Source organism: Lutjanus erythropterus, chromosome 5 (genome assembly GCF_056507025.1).
Source record: "Lutjanus erythropterus isolate fLutEry1 chromosome 5, fLutEry1.hap2, whole genome shotgun sequence".
Classification (NCBI taxonomy): Eukaryota; Metazoa; Chordata; class Actinopteri; order Lutjaniformes; family Lutjanidae; genus Lutjanus; species Lutjanus erythropterus.
In genome coordinates this window covers 40,354,561-40,374,519 of record NC_139321.1, presented here as the reverse complement: position 1 = coordinate 40,374,519, position 19,959 = coordinate 40,354,561, and the positions used below count along the sequence as shown (strand labels likewise).

Below are 19,959 nucleotides of genomic sequence, written 5' to 3'. Positions count from 1 at the left end.
GATTGACAGCCCCTATATTCTGATATATTCCATTAACTAGTGTTTTGTGCTGCTCCTGCAGTCTGAACACATATAATTTGCCCTTGTAGGAGCTGTTATGTAAACTTAACTATAAAAAGTGCTGATTTGAAGGCTAAAAGTGAAGTAGTGATGAAGAAGTGCATTAAACCTGCTTTCTGTCTAATGGCCAGCAGTGGGCAACTCCACTGGTTTGCAAATGGAAGTCTTTTATCTATCTATCTATCTATCTATCTATCTATCTATCTATCTATCTAGCTATCTATCTATCTATGTAGTACATTATGGTCCCATTCAGAGTAAAATATACAAAAAAAAAATATGTTTTAGTTGCAACATATGGTCATATGTGCATATGGTCACTTCCGACTCCAAATAATCAAATTTGTGATGACAATATTTCCAAACTCATGGCTTCTTAGCAGTAATCCATAAACCAGTGGGTGACATCACAGTGGGTTTACTCTTAGTAGCAGCTTTTGTGACTGTTATTGAAGAATATTCAGATTGTTTTGTCTGCTCCTTTAAGACTTTTAGACTTTGAGTTTAAACTCAGTCAGGAAAGTCCCAGAGTCCCATCACAAAGACTAAAGATCCACACTCTGTTTGTACAGCTATTGGACTGCTGGACACGACTTATACTCAGAGCTCTGTTTGTCTCTGCTGTGTTTAGCTCTCCTGGCACTGCTTGGGTCTGTATGTTCTCTGAAACACAACGCAGTCTGTGAACTACGTTCTTAGCCTTTCTTAGCCTCATAGTTTGTACTGGCATTAACAGACTTTCAGACCAGGCTAAAGACCACTGATAAATCTGGCCTGTCCTCTCTTTTGTCTGGGCCACTGGCTGTGTGAACAAGTGTCATACACAACTGCAGCCATGCTACTTTTTTTTCCTTGTGACATGCGTGGTTCTCAGCAAAAATACAAATAATGTTGACAGGCATGTTAACTTACCAGCAACCTTTCACTGTAGTTTTGAGGTCTGTATGAGTAGAATTTGTAGGGCAATATTTTTCCAATGCACTTTTTTTTCTCTCTCTTTTTCCTTCTCTCTCCCTCTCTCTCTCTGAACAAGGGGAAAAAGATCACTCTGCTTTCTGGTTACACCTCCTGTCATCCCCTCTTCTGCAAACTCAATATAGAAAGATAGGGCAGGCAGTTGCGGCACAGCAGCAGAAACACTCATTTCTTTTATAAATGCACTCGGTTTGATGGTGCTGTAAGGGGTGAGAAGTTCTGAGACGTGTACGGGCAAAACCATGGAAAGGTTAGAGGCATTTCAGAGTTGTAAATGGGAAACGGTAGCCTGGAGATGGTTCTCAGTTAAAAGATCTGTGTGGGGAGGTGGGGTTCAAAAGAAGTTGAAAACAGGTCAGTTTAAGCCCCACTACCTATGTTACTTTATGCTGTTTTTAAGGTTCAATATTAGATGGTAGGTCAGCTCAATTTATGTGAATTATTAACATTAAAAACCCCCCTGCTCCCAGAAGTCTTTCAAGTGAGCAGACCGTTAAACCAAACTCCTCTCTAAAATCAGGTGTTTTATCGTAGAGACAGATTTTTTCACAGTAAAACTTTGCTTACAGCATCACTGAGACTGTGTTTCGGATTTGCTTTGATCTACAGATACAATTGGCACATATTTACTCAGTAACATTAACTAACCTGTGATTAAGTGTTTACAATAGACATGCTGTAGTGCTGGGCCAGGTATTGACTGGCCCGGCACTACAGCACCAAAGTGACATATGCAGTTCAGACTACTTGGCAGAACAAAACCTTTAAAAAGTGTTTTTTGTGTGTGAATTATTTAAAAAGTCAGAGTCGGCCTCGGATCTGCTCCCTGAATTATAACAAAACATTGCCAGTTAACATTTCCTACCAGAGTTTTGTATGGGTTTCATTTATAAGAGACAAAGTTGTTTTTTGCTTTTGCTTTTAATATTTGAACTTGTTCTAATTGCACATTATTTATTTAAGCTGTTGCTTTTAAATGTTTCTTCTGCTTTTATTCTCACTGTATAATAAATGACTATTGTTTTTGCTCTGGGATCTAACCAGCCCTGTTTCTATTCTGAAAACATATTTTAAATTACCCACCAGCTCCGTTCCTCGCCACATTAGGAAAACATTTTGTAGCATTAATCACTCAGTGCTGACATTGCTTTCACACCCACACTGTAGACGAATCACTCCAAAGACAAATGGCTGATCAAAGCAGCAAGAAAACTTCCATCTGGAGGCTCGGGTAGTTCGATGACCTCCTTTGGTTTCTGTCTTCCTCTCTCTGCTGACTCATAAGTGGTCGCAAAAGCTAAATCCCCTGGTAATAACAGTACGAGGTATAGTGAGTAGCCACGGCCACAGAGGCAGTGATGGAGGTGGAGTACCTGAGAAAGAGACGTGAGATAGGAGGGAATGAAAAGGCACAGAGAGAGGAGGAAGAGAAAATCAGAAAATTGATGTGTTGTTGAAAGAATGGAGACAAAGGACTGAGAGAAAAAAATGGGAAAAGAGGAGCAGAGGCACCAAGCAGAAGACTAAGATTACAAGAAAGAAGCAACATGATTGATTTTCTTGGTTTCCTAATGTCATGGTACCTCCTTTTGGTTTTGTCTCACTGTGTTGGGAATCATATACTAACATACTTCCCATTACATACTCAATCAGTGCATACTGCATACAGCCTACTAAATGAACGACTGAGTGTGCCTTACCAGCAGACTGTTGACACTGAACTATACTCAAGCAATATGATTTCTCTGCATCACATTACTATCATAAAAGAGTGTTTTCATATTCAACAGTGCTGGGTCCAAGCTACTTTTATTGTTTCTACAAATGTAAATCAACATTACGTCTTTCACTCAATATATGATTTTACAGTATTTATTTAAGGCAGATTAAATAAAAGAGGGAAATGGCAAAAATTGTTTGTGTATTATGTTTTATTTAAAGAGGTATAAAGAATACTTTGTTGAGAAACAGAAGAGGAGGTGTGTTTATTATAGTCTAACATTCAATATTGTCATAAACCAACCAGACACATAGAATCATCAGAGTATTCTAATCACTTTAAAGTCATGCCTGATCAATGTTACATTATAAACTCCAACTCTTCTTTGGTCACAGTTGTGATTATTTGACAGTGGTGGAAAGAGGACTGAAGTACAAGTACTGTTACCATTACTCAATTATTACTCAATTACAAGTACAAGTACTGGTCTTAGAAATACACATAAGTAAAAGTACAAAGTATTTATCTCAAAAATTACTCAGATTATTTGTTATTTTTACTTGTTGATGTCACAGTCACCTCTCTACCACTACCAATTGATTAATAATTAATAATTCAAAGGATGTTTTTTTTTCTGTTTGTTTGGCCATTTTTTTCTCATTTTAAGTCCAAGCTGAATTCTCCTTGTTCAATAAATGGCTCCACCAGACAAAACAATGTCAAAATATATTATAAATATTCATGAATACACTTACACATTCTCATTCCAAATGTGAGTAGCTGCAAGTGTTTTTTTTTTTTTTTCAGTTGTATGTCTTTGTTTTCATTGGCCCATTTGTGATCAGAGAACCTGATTGGCTACTAAAATGTAGGTGAAAGGCGACTGTTTGATCCAGATAAGCTGTACTGTAGATAAACTGGGCCATCCACTCAGTTTTTGCCAGTTGATCACTTTTTGAGATGGTATCTAAAAAAGGGTCTCTAAAGCAGTGCTTAACCAAACTGAATAAATCCAATAGAGTAGATAGAAATGTTGCTAAAGCTGTCTGCTGTGTTGCCTGCAGCGCTCTGTGTGCCTGTGGGAGAAGAGCACTCTGTGAGCAGACTGGCCGCTGCCACTTGTGGAGCTTCTCAAATCCAAAAATTTTGGGAACACATTTTCAATTCGCCATTAGTTTTCATAAAAACACCAATATTCAGAATCTAGACAGTTAATTTCTCACCTATCAGAAATGAAGCTCAGCGTAAGTTCAATCAGGAAGACCTTCTATTACGCTGCCTTCATTCATAACTTTCCTTTACTCCGTCTCTTTCCTCCTATTCCTTCTAATCAGCTGTTTGTGGGTGTTCACCTTCGTCTTTACTATCCAATCAGATATTGCCACGGCTGCGATAGCCAGTCACTTTGCTGCTGCCAAAAATTTAAATCGTCTCTGTCTTTGCTCCATCAGTTGTCATTCAGTCAATCGCGCGAATGGCTTATGTCTTACTCACCGTTTGCTGCTGTTTGTTGCTCCTCAAGACGATGTCAGACCACGACCATGATCCCCTCGAGGGGCCTAGCTCCGGTGTATTTCCCTTATTATCTTCTGATGGCCGGCGCAGGAGCATTCGCCTGTCTCGAGGCAGTTTTCCTCCAGATGAGACTGCGCTCCTCCTGTCTCAGCTTCGCGATCATGGCATTTATCCTGCACCGGGCCTTCCTGTCTCCCAACTTTGTGAGTTGGCTGAACAAGTGTGTTGTAATTCTTCCGAAAACTCGTTCCCCGACCAAGACTCAGCTGTCCCAGTTGGCTCTCTCAAGCAGCTAATATATCTCAGCGTATAAGATCAAAAATTCTTCAGGGCAAAGACGTTAATTTAGTCAGCCTTATTTTGCCATCCCCCGAGTGCGATAAAACCATTGCTACGGGAGGCGTGTTTAAGTCTGCTGATCCCTGGCTAAACAAAGATTTATCCATCGGGCAATTTTTAGCCTCCTTTGGCATTTATCGTGATGTTATCTGTGCAGTCTACCCAGAGAGGAGGCAGGAACTCGATGCATATTTGGCCTTAATTGGCCACCTCCATCTCAGGTATGGGAAGAACATTTTCTACGCTTATCACAAAGCCTTTGCTAGTAAAGCTGCGCTTTATATCACTCAGTTCAATCTACGCCTAGACTGGTCCGTTTTAGACTCTGAAATTCTGGTTATGATCGCTGGAGGCTCTTCAGTTATTTCCTGCAATTCCTGCGGACTTTCTGGTCACACTGTGTCCCTGTGCCCCACTGCGCCATTTCGAACCTCCTATGTGCCTCCTGTGCAACCGATGCAGCCTGCCACTGACAGTAAAGGTCGTCATGTGCTGCACGTTAACAATATCCCCATCTGTAACAATTTCAATGAAAACGTATGTTCCTTCCCCAATTGTTACTTTCTTCACATCTGCAGTAGGTGCAGAGATGCGCACCCGCGGTCCGTCTGCCCAACGTGCTTCCCTGCTCTACGGAACCCTCCCCGACCAGACAATCAATGTGGTTCAAAGACATTCTAAGCACCCATCCATCTACTCCAATAAATGTTCACGCATTAGCAGCAGAACTGTTTTCTCACCCTGATTCTGTGTTTGTGAATCACCTTCTCACAGGCCTTTCCCAAGGGTTTCGGACCGGAGTCCTCTCTCCTCCCTCAGTTACTTATGTGGCAAAGAATCTCCAGTCAGCAGTTAAAGAACCAGGGGTAGTTTCTCAGTTGTTAGATAAAGAGGTTAACAAAGGCTACGTTATCGGCCCTTCTCAGTCCTCCCCTTTCACCATATTTCGAACAAGCCCTGTTGGCGAAGCCACGAGGAAATACTCAGGGAAGAAAAGATTAATTTTTGACCTGTCCGCACCTCGCTTCGGCCCCGTCGCTAGCGTCAACAGCCTGATCCCATCCGAGCCATTCTCTCTTCACTACGCCACAGTCGATAATGCCGTCAAATTAATTGAGTTGTCGGGGCAAGGTGCTTGGCTTTCTAAAGCAGATATTACTGACGCGTTTAAAATAGTCCCCATTCATCCGTCCCAGTGGAATCTCTTTGGCATCAAATGGGATTCCAAATATTATTTTGCCGTGCGTCTCCCCTTCGGCTGCAGAAGCAGCCCAAGCATATTTAACCTAGTGTCTGAGGCTCTCTGCTGGATTTTGTTAAACAGGGATACTCTCCCTCCTCGGCCACCTCAACTTCACCATGCGCATCATTCCTCAGGGGCGTTCCTTCATTTCTCAGCTCCTGGACACGGCGTCCTCTGTGCCAAACCTGCACGATTCAAGTTAGATGAAGGTTGCCGCTCAGACTTGCGTTTTTGGTCTTTTCTGCTCAATCACTGGAATGGCGTTACTTTTTTCTATGATGAGCTCGTGCATTCATCTGACTCTCTGATGTTTTTCACAGATGCGGCTCCATCGGTAGGTTTTGGGGTTTTTTTTCAAGGAAAGTGGTTCGCAAGCCACTGGCCTCCCTCCTTCACCAGCCACGATGCTTCCTCTGCGCTGTACGAGATTTATCCCATAGCAGTGGCATGCCAGGTTTGGGGCTCGCACTGGAAGCGCAAACGCATCTCTGTGCTGTGCGACAATCAAGCAGTTGTCAGCATCATAAACAAAGGGCGCTCCTCTTCTAAGGAGATCATGCCTTTCATGAGAAGTATCACGTGGTCTTCTATCACCTACACCTTTATTATCACTGCTCGTCACGTGCCCGGTCATTCTAACATCATTGCTGACGCTCTCTCCCGTTTCAATTTTCAGATTTTCCGACGACTTTGTCCAGATGCCAGCCAAGTGCCAGTTCAAGTGCCCCCACTCAAATATCTAGCTCTTTTCTAAACCGCCCCCCCCGATTTATAAATATTTGGAGTCTGCTAAGGTTTATATGAGGAAGGGTTTAGCTGCTTCCACTCTCAAAACATATGATTTGGCCTGGAGCACCTTTGCCATGTTTTGTGTCTCTGTTTCCACTCCTCTTAAACCTGTTTCCATAAATACTGTCTGTGCCTTTATTTGTTATTGCTTTGACGTTTGCCATTTCAAACCTAAATATTAGTTGCTACGATCCTTCCTTTCCCAGTCTGTTTTCCAACCCAGCGATTAAAATGTTGTTAAAAGGCATTTCCAAAGTTTCTCCTAGCATTCCCAATCACAGACGTCCTATCACACTCTCTATTTTGCATACGATGTTGTTAGCTCTCAGAGAAGGCATTTTTTGTTCTTACATTGACACCCTTCTGGATGCAGTATTTCTGAAACACACTCTAAATGTGGTGGTGCATGCACTGTGTTTGTGGCCCGCACAGACACCTTTTTTTGCCCATTCAAATCCATGATGAAATACTTAAAATCTAGACCATCCACTAGCCTTCACTCTCTGTTATTTCTCACTCCAGGCAATTTACCTTTGTCAAAGTCTTTACCTATCATTTAAAGAAAGTTCTTGTTAAATGCAATCTGCCTCCTCAACATTATTCAGGTCATTCCTTTAGAATAGGAGCTGCTACCTCTGCAGCAAATCAAGGTATTTCTCCCTCTTCTCTGCAACAACTGGGCTGCTGGTCATCTCTGGCTTTCACGTCCTACATTTGACCAGACATCAATGCCGTGCTGGCTAATCAAAGATCTCTAATCCCTTAATTTCAGGTAAGCCACATATAACTGGTGGTGGTTTTTGGCTCATGGCGTTTACAACATTTATATTTATATATGCACTTTCCCCTTTCTTTCTGCATCTCTGCTTTATCATCTATGAACTTCTTTTGTCAAAAAAAAAAAATCTCTGTCCATTCCAACGACCAGGCTATGGCCAGCGTTGTCTCCCTATCCTGTCTTTCTTCAAGCTAAGTGACAACTGGTCAGTGGACCTCATGCAAAACCTCCATGCTGCAACTCTGTCTATTTCCAATGACCAGGCGATCGTCGGTGTTGCCTCCCTATCCTTTCTTTCTTCAATATAAGTGAAAACTGGTCAGTGGACCTCATGCAAAAATGTCCATGCTGCAACTCTGTCTATTTCCAATGACTAGGCCAAATGCCGGCATTGCCTCCCTATCCTTTGTTTCAAAAAAAAAAAAAAAAAAACCTCCATGCTGCATCTCTGTCTTTTCCAATGAATTTTTTTTGTGCCTAATTCTTATGGTTTATCTCATTAGAATCGTGCTGTCTGCTGAGGTAAGGATGCATGACTTAATCTGAGTATCCTCTCTTATTATTTTATTTTTTTGGGGGGAGGTTCTCTTCACGACAGCTTCATCACCCCCATTTATATATATATATATTGTTTCACCTCAATGGGGTCTAACCGCCAAAGTCTGTTCATGTTTCATATATCATGCACATGCCAATGTATTCCACCTTGGCAGGGGCAATGCATTATGGGGTATGTGTAGTCTGCTCACAGCGCATACTAAGGAATTCCTGTCAATCTAGTATATATCTGGGCATTTAATGTATACACAAAAGTCACATACTATGCAGCTGGAATGCACTACATACACATACTAACTTACTATTCATACTAAGTTTGATGTCAAATATGTGAACTCAGCCCCAGTCTGTTTGTCCCCCTTGTCCACATGCTCACTCTTGCTGGACCCCTGACCGTCATCTCTGATCCAGCACACCTGTCTGCCATCAGGCAACCACCTCTTTGACTACAAATGCTTTGCACCATCTAGGAAATGTTCCTGAACATTTCAGGGATCCACTGCATGTGTGAAAGGGGTCCATGCAGAACTGTGATTAATGACCAATTTCTATCAGAGCTACTTTAAACTCTCACATCCAGGGTTCTTTTTAAACTCAGAAGACAAAAAATACTTCATTTTCAACTTTTGTTTTCAACCTCCACCAAAAAACTTCAACGATCATCATCTAGAAATTCCCCACCACCATCATCACCCTGGCATGTCATAGCCCCTTTTGTCTTTGTGTGATTATTTGTGTGTGTGTGTGTTGTGTTGATAATTGAAGCTCTTCTTTTTATGTATTGTTCTGTTATGATGAGATTTTGTCACCTATCAAGAAGAAAGATGTTGTGAACCTGCTGTGTACTGACTCAGACTCTGACAGGCAATGTGTTTAACATTATGTGCCTAAACTGAAATGTAATTGTCTAAACCTAACTTTTTGCTAACCTCTCCCAGTGACAAATACAAGATTACAAGTCCCAACTTATGCTCTTGTCATATTTTCATATTGTCATTACCATTTCATGGTGGAGGATGAAATCATTTTTCATATCCACATACATAATATGCCTTTTGGGGCCTTTTTTTCTCTTTTTCCCACAAAATTTCATGAGTCTGTCGAACCCAAAGCTACTGAAAGAAAGAGCAGATAGAGATGCAGTTTATAGGAGCTAAGAGAGAAATGAAATGTTCAGAGGGATCTGTGGGAGCTATAGCCTGTAGCTCTGCTGCATACAGAGAATATAATAATATAATATTTAGACTGTGAGAGAGCCTGCTCTAACAGCAGATTAGGAACTGCCTTTAGAAACCACAGGAGACCGTCAGCTTTGATTAGCTCCAACTTCACATTTTCTGAACCGAAGCCAAAAGTAGCCAGTAGCTATTAGACTATCAGTGCTTTTAGTATTCACACTCCCACCCGACCCACAACCCAACCGCCCTTTATTTCTAACTTGGTGCAAGACTGTATAATTGCATTGTATATCACCAGTGAAAGCCAGGCATTCAGAAGAACCATGAAATGGCCCTCAGTTTCATTGTAATTCCATTCAGATGGCTCCATATACTGATTTCATTACTCTCTAGTAAGCCGCGTGCTTGCTAATTACAAAACTGACTGTTTGTAGTCTCTGTCTGATTGTAATATTCATCTGGAATAGACTACAGTAAAAAGAAAAAGTGTTGGCTGATGCACTTCTTTAATGGGAGGAGTTCAAGAGCCTCAGTTACAATGAGACAGAGAAATTCAGGCCTCATCAGCTTTTTTTTTTTTTTTTTTTAGATTTGTGTGGCTAAATGCACATTGGACAGCAACTGAGCAGCAGCTACAAGTCTTGTTTTTACTGACTTCAAGGAGTTTGGCTTCTAACTTTGCTGTACTGATGTAGGAATGTTCTCCAAGGTGTGTTAGATTGGGTTTCAGATGCAACACAGTGTGCTCTGTGGTTTCAGAATATTGTATGTTGGTGGACTGGTAGCTCAGTCGGTGAGGTTCACTCCAAGTCCTCTGCAGCGGCCGTGGGTTTGACACTCACCTACGACCCTTTGCTGCATGTTGTTCCCACACTCTCTCTCTCTCCCCCCTTTTCCTGTCATATCTTCAGCTGTCCTTTAAAAAAACAAAAAACTGTCTGTCACACACACACATATATAAATATATTGATATATCGCACGCTACAGAAGCTGAGAACAGCTGTACTTGCAATTTCTTTTAATACTGTTAACTTAAGATTGCAAATTAATTATTTCCTTATCTAGCACACTTTGCTATCAAGGCAATGAACTTGGGGGTTCAGGTCGGTCGGCCTTATTTCTTATTTTACACATTTCACAGGCTCATGTCAGGCTCCAGCTGTACTATATTTATTTATTTTCATTCCCCAGTTTAGTCGTTGCCAATTCCAACGCCCTGCCTGTATTGTCCCTGTCACTGAAAACTCCTACTGTTCGGTTCACAGAGGGAAGCTTGTTAAGAAAAATGTCGGTTTGTAATCGGCTTCAGGCTGAAATATGCTAATCGGGGTCCAGGGTCAGGTTCAGGCTGGTTTCAGACAGAATACTGTTGGCATCAGGCCTCGACAGGCTCAACTTTTCAGGCACGATTAAAGCTCTGCCACATTCACATGTTTCAGTTCAACCAGTTATATGTTCCTGTACAACTTATGATGTGACTACCCCCATAACCTGATGATGACCCAGTAGGATCTAATCATCTTAGACTGCTTGTTTCTTTTCTTTCTCAATTTTAAATTAATTTAACCTAATCTGTCTGTATTTATGTAAACACTTCTTTCAATCAGTCTCTACTGGTTGAAATTAGAGTGCACCACATTTATAAAACATTTCTAATATTATCTATATTAGACTTTTTTAGCATGTTGCTTTTACAGGCAGATTAAAAACATAATTGCAGCTAATTTAGATGTTAGGTCCTCTTAATCCTCTTCATCCCCTGTGAGACGTGCAAGGCTACAATAAGCTCCCTTCATTGTTTGTCTTTGGCAACATGTTGAGCCTCCATCAAGTTAATCTCATCATGGTTGACTCACCTGTCACATCTCGGTGCCAATGGCAATACAAAAGAAATTCATTATTTCATTGGACAATGGTCTTTTTCTATGGACTCAAAAGTGAATTTTAACACTTGATTGACATTTGAGAACCCCTGAAAGCCTTACAAGCAGGTTTCTGGGGGGTCTCTGAAAAAAATATTTTAAAATATAAAAGTATTTTTTAAAAATTGTCAAAAAAATATCTTTAAAATTCTATCTATAGAATTTATTGTTAAAATTGCAAAATAATTTGTTCACAATGCAGAACATCTTGCTGTGGCGTTTCCTCTTACATTACCACTGAATATTGAATACCACGTTTCTGCTAAGGTCTTTGTCCATGAGGGACACACTGTAATTGGTCTGCAATTCAGAGTTGTGACCCACTGGTGGGTCACAGGAGATTTTATTTGGGTCACAAACTGAATAAAAGACAATGGAAGAAATCACCTGTTAATTTCATCTAAATGCAGGCTAAATGTCCCTTATTAAATAGGAAATAAACACAATGAGATGTTAACTCAACCAAAATACCTTTTTTTTTCACGTTTAAAAAGTTTAATCTGCATGTGGTTTTAATAACATACTTCAAAAATAATAAAATATTATGCAGAAATGGTAGTAAAATTGGTCAGGAATATTCATTTATGCACAAATGAACTCTTTCCATGATTTATGGACAGGGCCAGTTGTGAGTTGGATTGGTTTATCATTTTTAAAAAGTGGGTTGCCAGAAAAAAAGTTTGGGAAACACTGATTTAGAAAACTTAACATTACCTCATGCAATCTGAAAAACTGGATATTATTCTGTGTAGATTTCATGGTTACACAGTTTAAAAACACAGACTCAGTATGCATCAAGTCGGGTAAAATCTATCAAAAATACAGTTTGCTTGCTAACTACAATTACTAATTGGTCTAATTAGTTGCTAACTCTGCAACTCACTTCTTGATAGCTCAACTCATTGTCATCTCATCAACTTGTCACATACAAGCAACATGGCAACTAGATGGGCAAACATGACCGGCTACATTGTTGCCAAGTTTCAGTAAAGTGTTGCTCAAGTGCTTGTTGACATCAGTGAGCGCTTGTGTGTAGATTCAAGTAACATGGATCATCAAGCTGTATTGTTTTGTTTTTGTTTGTTTTTTTGGTGTTGTGGGGGATTGAATAAGACTGGAAAGCAGTTTTTCTTCACGTCACTGGAGCACTGAAAAAAAGTTTTAGCGATTTATGCTCGGTGGGCTGTGTTGGAATTTCTGGCTTCATGTCAAATGAAAATGGGAGCATACCAATACTGAAGCACAAGAGGCACAGACACTTCTTTTGTAAGTTTGGGATAAGACGTAATGTGCATCATGTGATGTCACTCAAGTGACTGGCAAGAAGAAAGTCACGTGACTCATGTAACATTAGGTGCCTTACAACTTAATTACGTTTTAGGACAAGATCCCCAGTCATCCGAGTGAAAGTCCTGTGTTTATCTGACCCATCCATCAACCCCACCTTCTCACCACCATCATATGAAGACTTTCAAGAATATATGTGCTGTCTAATTAATATTTACATGAAAGAAATGATGATTCCAAGGAGTCATAGTTATCTTTCTTCCCTACTGAATAAGCAAACCTGAAGACTTATACATTTTGTACAACTAAATAAATGACTCAGAGTTCACCCAAAAATGAAAATTCAGTCATTATCTACTCCCCCTCATGTTTATTGAAGACTAGGTTGAGTTTTTCAGTCCATAAAACACTGCTGGAGTTTCACAGGAAAACAGCCCTTGCAGAATTTTCCAAACAATTTAAGTGAATGGTGACCAGTTTTCATACATAAAAAACAACTGGGGGAAAAAAAAAAACGTAAAATGTCTCAATTTTGTTCATCTGGTGTAATCCAAGTCTCCTAAAGTGACATGCTGTTTGCACACTGTCACACCACACACACCCAGTTCAGACAGTGTGCATGTGAACATAAACGTATGCTCCAAGCTAAAGGAGCTTAAAGCTAAAAACATGGTGTAAACAACATTTTAACAAATCAACTTGCATTTTGGGCTTTAGGAGACTTGGATTATATCAGACAAGCAGTATGGAAACATTTTATGTTTTTATTCTGTTGGATTTTTTTTTTATGTTTGAAAAAAACAAAACAAAAGGAGATTCTGCAACACTGTTTTCCTGTGCAACTCCAGCAGTGTTTTGTGGACTTAAAAACAAAACTTGACCTACAATCAACATGAGGGATGAGTTGAGTGAGTAGATAATGACCGAATTTTCATTTTTGGCTGAACCATCTGTTTAACTCTGTCAGGATGCACTTTTAATGACCTAAAATTTGAAAAAAAACTCCTCAAGCCCTCGAGAATTGTGTTCTAATGTGGTCACCTACGGTCTCTTCTTGAGCTCAGATTTTATCTCCTGAATAACACTGAACTGAATTAACTGCAAGAGAAGAATAATTCAAGATGGGAGTGAAACACTGAGGAATGATAATAATACCATTAATAAAACATACATTATAAATAAGTTAAGAGAGGAGAGAAAATGATAAGGGGCGGCTGAAAAGAAGAAATATCACATTTTCAAACATTTTAGAAAAATAAAACTTTTTTATTTCATGTATTTTTACCACAAGGAGCACATAGAGCTCACAGTAAAGTCTGTCAGAGAGTAAACTAGCCTAAATCCACACTGCACAGCAACAAACCCAGAAAGAGTATAAAACAACACAGACAGATAAAGAGAGAGATTTGTAGTCTTATAGTCAAACTAGTATTTTTTAAAAGCTCAAGAGGAGGGGGGGGGCAGACAGAGACATAAGGGATGGCATAGAAAGACTGTCTGCAGGGGAAGGAAATGAGAAACATTCATTCACAGAAAAAGGCAAAGAAAGAGGGAGAGAGCTGGCAACAGATGGAGAGAGAGAATGGGAGGAAGACCAGAGGGGGGAAAAAATGGCAGAAGATTCAGGACAGAGCGATGGAGGAGTGATGGAGGAGAGGAGAGGGGGAGATAAAAGTCGCTGAGGGGCCGGCTCTTTTACCATCCATCTCCTCTGAGCTGCTGCAGAGAGAGGGAGAGAGGCAGTCACCGGCTCGGCCATCAAGCACTTATTGACAGTACTGCAGCAGCCACACACACACACACACACACACACACACACACACACACACGCACACACACAGTACAACGGCAATTACAGCAGGCTTAGAGCTCCCAGGCAGGCCTGAGGGAGAACAGAGCAGAGCAGTGGCGCAGCTGAAGGGAGCTCCAACACTTCTTATTCGAAAAGGTCATTTTGTCATTTGTGATGCCAATATTCATATCCAGTAAGACAAACAGCTAACTTACAACCTCAAAAAAAAGTTTAGAAAATAAAAATGATCTTGGACTACTCTGGTAATGTCTTTTTTGCTGCTGAGATCTGCAGTCTTTTATGAGCAGCATTTTATATTTTCAGTGAACCATTAGTCTGGATAATGGCCGACGTTCAGCAGTCAGCCTACCGAACAGAAGGCTAATGTCATGACAAGTGCTGGAGACAAAAGCACAGAGACAAGCAAGTAAGTTGGGTAAACTAGTTTTTAACTTGTGCACGTTATTTACTGATTCATAAAATTGAATGATTATGTTTTCTCCAGCTTCTAAGTACATTTTTGACCCCAGGAAGTGTAGTTTGATATCTTTTTTACAGAGATTCTGATCACATCTCTCAGTGGCCATCAGGTAATGTGCTTTCATGAGCCATGTATCCATCAGTGTATTTTTATGCACACTTGTAAGCATTGCATAAGGAAAGGTTGATGGAAATGGCAAAAATCAATAAAACATTGAAAAACTTTTTACGCTTCTTTTAGGTGATTTTTGCCTTTTTTGAAAAGGTTAATGCTACCAACAGGAGATGGAAAAGAGATGGACTCATCTACCAGGAGGTCTAACTCGATTCCACTCAAATTACCAAACAGCTTTTCCTTTTGTCTTCTTTTATTTTGAAGGTGCATCAGTTTAGTTTGACAGTTCCTTTAGTTCCATCGGTTGCATTTATCATCAGCACTTGATGTTAGCCATTAGCCGTTAATTACTTAGCAATTAGGTGAAACACCTTCAAATGAATTAAAGAGACACAGATGAAGAAAATATGTTAAATACTATACATGCTCTCTGGTGGTGTTTGTACTTGTTTCCTTGCTCTGAAGCTGTGCACCACTTTTTAAGGTCTGGGCAGCACAGAGGGCGGTGGTGGAGTCATTCCTTCTAGCCTGCTATCCTTGTTGTCCGTGTGGAAGCGGACTCTTAAATTTCTTTATTTATCCTCTTATCCAGTCCATATTCCTCTTAACTGACATTGACATTTCCTTAGTCCTCTAGGCTCCATGATTATTTAGGGATCACAGTTTGACTTGACACTCACTGTGTGTACCCATCCAGCACCAGATTCTGCACATGCAGGGCTTATTGGTCAAGTTAGCAATGAAAAATATGCAACTTCTGGATAGACTTTCAAATTAAAGGCACAAAATCTACTTGTGCAGGTTTAGGAAGCAAAACTACTTGGGGAGGTTTCAAGAAAAATCAAGGTTTGGTTTAAAATAACTTGCATAGGTTCACATGCATAAGTTGTGTAATGTTACATTAGATACTTATGCCATTACTTGCGTAACGTCTTCAAAAGAAGTCGAGGTTGATTCTTGATTAACAAACACCAGTCTCATGGGTGAAAGTCATGTGTTTTTACAGCGTCATAGACTGAAGCTGAACAAGTTGCCATATTTGAGGTGTTGGGAGTAAGCAGACAGGTTCTAGTGCAACCTTCCTCGCAATAATATGTGAAACATTTGTTTAATTATGTCATCTGGTTGCACCCTCTTCCTCTGCAGTGGCACAATAGCTTTCTGACACCAGAACGGACGCCACCTACTGCTTATCTCCAGAAACCAACTCTTAATATTTGAATAGTAGTGGATGGAAACAAGCATTCAATGGCATTTTCATTTGTTCTAAATTCGGTTAAAAATCGCAATACATTTGGATGGAAACAGTTGTGGAGTTGGTTCAGTTGTCATAACAGGTGGTGTCTCAACAATGTCTCACCCCGACTTATGTGGCTAATTGTCACAACGTGTTGCCCAAGTTTTCAAGTCCAACATGATCTCATGGGATGGCACATAAGAAGTAAGCCACGTTTAAGGACATTGCGTGTGTATTAGAAATATAAAGGTTCAGTTAAATACAAACATTTTAAACAAAAATGAATACATGATGATTGACTCATGTGAGTGTTGTTCAGAGTATTGTCCATTTGTCAGGTGGAGCCTTGGGATGGCCGTGTCCATTTATTTGTGCCTGTCTGTTTTAATATTTTGACTCTCGAAGTTGCTAAAAAGAATGTCAGAATGCATCATTAGATTGATTTCTTAAAGGTCAGACTTGTCATTGCTGCTGCTGATGCTCTTCCTCTCCTTCCTCAGCCTCCAGCTACAATACTTAGCACCTTGCCATATTAGCTCCTCAGTATATTAAGCCCTTACACTCAGTCTTTCCCTGCCACTCGCTGCTCACCAGGGCCTTTTATCTGATTCGTGGGAGTGCAGGACCACTTGTTTGCAAGCATTTGACCTTTTGGTTGCTGTTGCTCATTTGGATCGATCTTTTGTCGTTGACCTCTTGCTTGCCACTTGATTTCAGCCTTCATTTCCTCTGAAGGATACACCTTCATGGGCTGCGTCCTTTGACGGATCTGGCTCCTGAACTGGGACACGACTCAGTGCTCTCCTCACTCTTCATTCTCACTTCTCCTTTCTCTCTGAGTGAGGGCAAATCACACCAACCAATGGAGTGAATGTGATCAAACCGTGGTTTTTCTGGAGCATCAACCTGCATAGATGTTGAAAAAGAATCATACACATCATGCCATGCCTGGGCTTACATGCCCAGTTTTTTGATAGTGTATAGCTCGCCTGCTGTGTTTTGCCCTCTAGGTTCTCTCTCCAGTGAAGTATTTTCTCTCGTTTTCTCTCTGTCTCTCTAGTGTCGGTCCAGTATCCCTCTTTCCTCTCTCTCCTCTGTTGTGGATCCCCCTCTCACTCATTTCCCAACCTCATTCTGTCACTCGCCCCGCCCGCCTGGCCCAGCCCTACGTATACATCAAAGCTGCACTATAAAGACGCTGTGCAGCCAGCATGGAGGCGCTATTGGCAGAGCTATAATGGAGACAACGATTTATGGTCTGAATCAGGTGTGTGTATGCATTTCTGTGTGCACATGTGTGTGGGCGAGCACACTCCATGATCTAATGGACTTTTCCTAATTTAGAATGGAGAAGGCAGACATAGAGACAAAAATAGAGGGGTAAAATGCTAAAGGTGAGGCTTAAAGAGTAAAGCTGAAAGGTGAAAAGAAAAAAGGCAGTGGATCCTTCATAAAAGGGGCTTCATGAGGCATTTTAATATTTCTGTGTCATTTCGATCTGGTGTGAAATCTGTTGGACTGCGTCAAACAGCAGGTAATGGGGAAAGCTTTAAACCAAGCTGGAGAACCTGGAGAGAACCTACGCAGACAGATCGAACTCAGGACCTTCTTGCTGTGAGGCGGCAGTGCTAACCACTGCACCACCGTGCCGCCCTCAAAGGTTATTAAATGAAATAAATGAAATATATCTAAATATAATATTTGAAATTGTGATATGCCCAGAAGGCCCTCAAGGTTCCCCTCTGAACTTAGCTCGAGTTGAGCGATTGCAAAATGGTGAATAAGCACATTCCTATAAATTCTTCACAATAAATGTTCCAGTTTTTTGCTGTCTAAAACCTTTTCAGAATCAGGTAATGTTGGGTTTTCATCAGCACTAATTTAACACAGCTACCAATCCAAGTGAAAGTGAACATGATATGTAAAATACAGCAGATACCTGAAAGTGCGAACAAGAGAGAAAGTAAACTTCAAATCACAGAGATTCAGTTACAGTATACTGAGCACTGAGAGCTAAACACACAGACACTTTGAAAGATGTATTTCCCCCTGGTCTGGTGGATCACACCTTTTCCCTGTGAGCTGGAAGAGATATAAGGACAGTTGGTATTGGTATTTTGATGTCTTTTGATCAACTTAGAGAGAGGTATAATCTTCCTCAGATTTTTTCAGATATTTGCAGATACATAGCTTTATCTCTTCTGCTACAAAGTTACACTCCAACGGGTTCTCTCTTTCAGCAGTAGAAAAGATTATTCAAAATCTTGACACCAAGAAACTTATCACTAGGTTTTATGGGGCCTTGTCAATCCCAAATAATGAATATGTGGGTTGAATCAGATCTCTTTGGGGATACTATTTACCAACAAAGTGAGGGAGTTGCAACATTAAGGTTATTTATAGACTACAGATTATCCCAGTGAACCACAACAAGTTTAATGTTTGCTTTAATCCTTTTTACTGCAGTAAATGTTAAACTTCTGAAGATTTACATTTCCACTGCCCCCTCAATAATGACTTCTGGGTCAAAGTGTGTCAAGAAATTGATATTATTTTCAAGATAAAACTGATTCTTGAACTATCTTCTGCATTCTTGGGATACAGTCAGCAGCATTGAATGTTAGCCCCTTTACACTAAAGCTGCTAAAGATGCTTCTTTTTAGCACAAGGAGGTGTGTTCTTCTTCACTGGATTTCAGACACTGTCCCTACAGTTTCATATTGGATATGCAGTACTATGGAACTTGTCCCTTTAGAACCTATAAGCTTCTGGCTTTTTTTTTTTTAATGAGATCTCAAAATACATCTTCATTTAGGTCATTGTGCACAATATCCCACTATCTGTTCATTATACCTGATTACTCCTGCTGACTGTAATTCTGTGAAGCTGATAGACATGAGTTTGTCTTGCAGCACAGGCTTGTTCTGCTTGGAGGCGGGTCAGGTGTGCTTTGGCTTCACTCCAGAAAAAGCCTCCCATCTCTCAGCACAACATGGCATAAGAGGTAATGGAAATGCAAATCGGTGCGGTGCAGTTAGTACACTTGCATCAACACTTACACAACATTTATTTATGTATATGGTGTACAAAAGCCTGCCAGTCACCTGATCCCAATAATAGTCCACTCCCTTGTTTTGGTACAGGTAGTTTTCACACCTGACATGAACCATACTCAAGACCATCTTTTCAAGTGTACCTGGGTATGGTACACAATGTTCACACTCATCAAATGAACTTGACATTGGGGTCAAGTGTACTTTGATGCAGGCCTGTGTCCTTGATGTGAAAGTCCCTGAGTTTCCGTAACCAGGGCAACTATGACATTGAGTGATGGATAGCCTGTCATTCTGATTGCCATTCTCTTTGGCAAATTCTGATTGAATGCTCTCTGCTATGTCTCATGAAACTCTTTTGTTTTTTTTTATTTTTCATGTCATTCCAAGCATGTCAAAATGTGGTATGTGCATCAGAGTTGGGTGTGCATGAAAAAATGGGACCAGTCGCATCCCATATTGATTCAATAAGAGAAAGTGAAATTTAAGGACCACATGACCCTTTGGAGAGTAGACAAGAGAGGGGAAAGGGACAGACAATTGCAGTCAAAATTGGACAAGCCAACTGATCTCATTAACCTAATGGCCCTGATCCAGTACCATTTACCCGCCAAAGTAGCTATGTACATGAATTTGGACATTTAAATCACAGATGTACAAATGAGATAAGACGGTAGGAAATCTTCTCAGTGATGAAGGAAAAACTTGCCTGTCCTCCCCAGAGAAGATTATCTGATCTCACAAAGACCAAAAATAGTGGTGCATTCAGGCAAGTAGGTGGCCAAATTGCTAACAGGAGAAAACATTGAAGTTTATGTCTGACTTCTATTATTCACTTACCTGGGAACTAGACAAATTGCCACACTCACGTTTCATTTGCTCTGGCAGATATGTCTGGCCACCAGTGCAAATGAATAT

At 40.5% G+C, this 19,959-nt stretch overlaps 1 pseudogene; it reads left to right on the top strand.

Annotated features, from left to right (window-relative positions):
* The first annotated feature begins 4,296 nt into the window (after positions 1–4,296).
* Positions 4,297–6,606, top strand: LOC146327283 (uncharacterized; annotated as a pseudogene).
* The last annotated feature ends 13,353 nt before the right edge of the window (positions 6,607–19,959 follow it).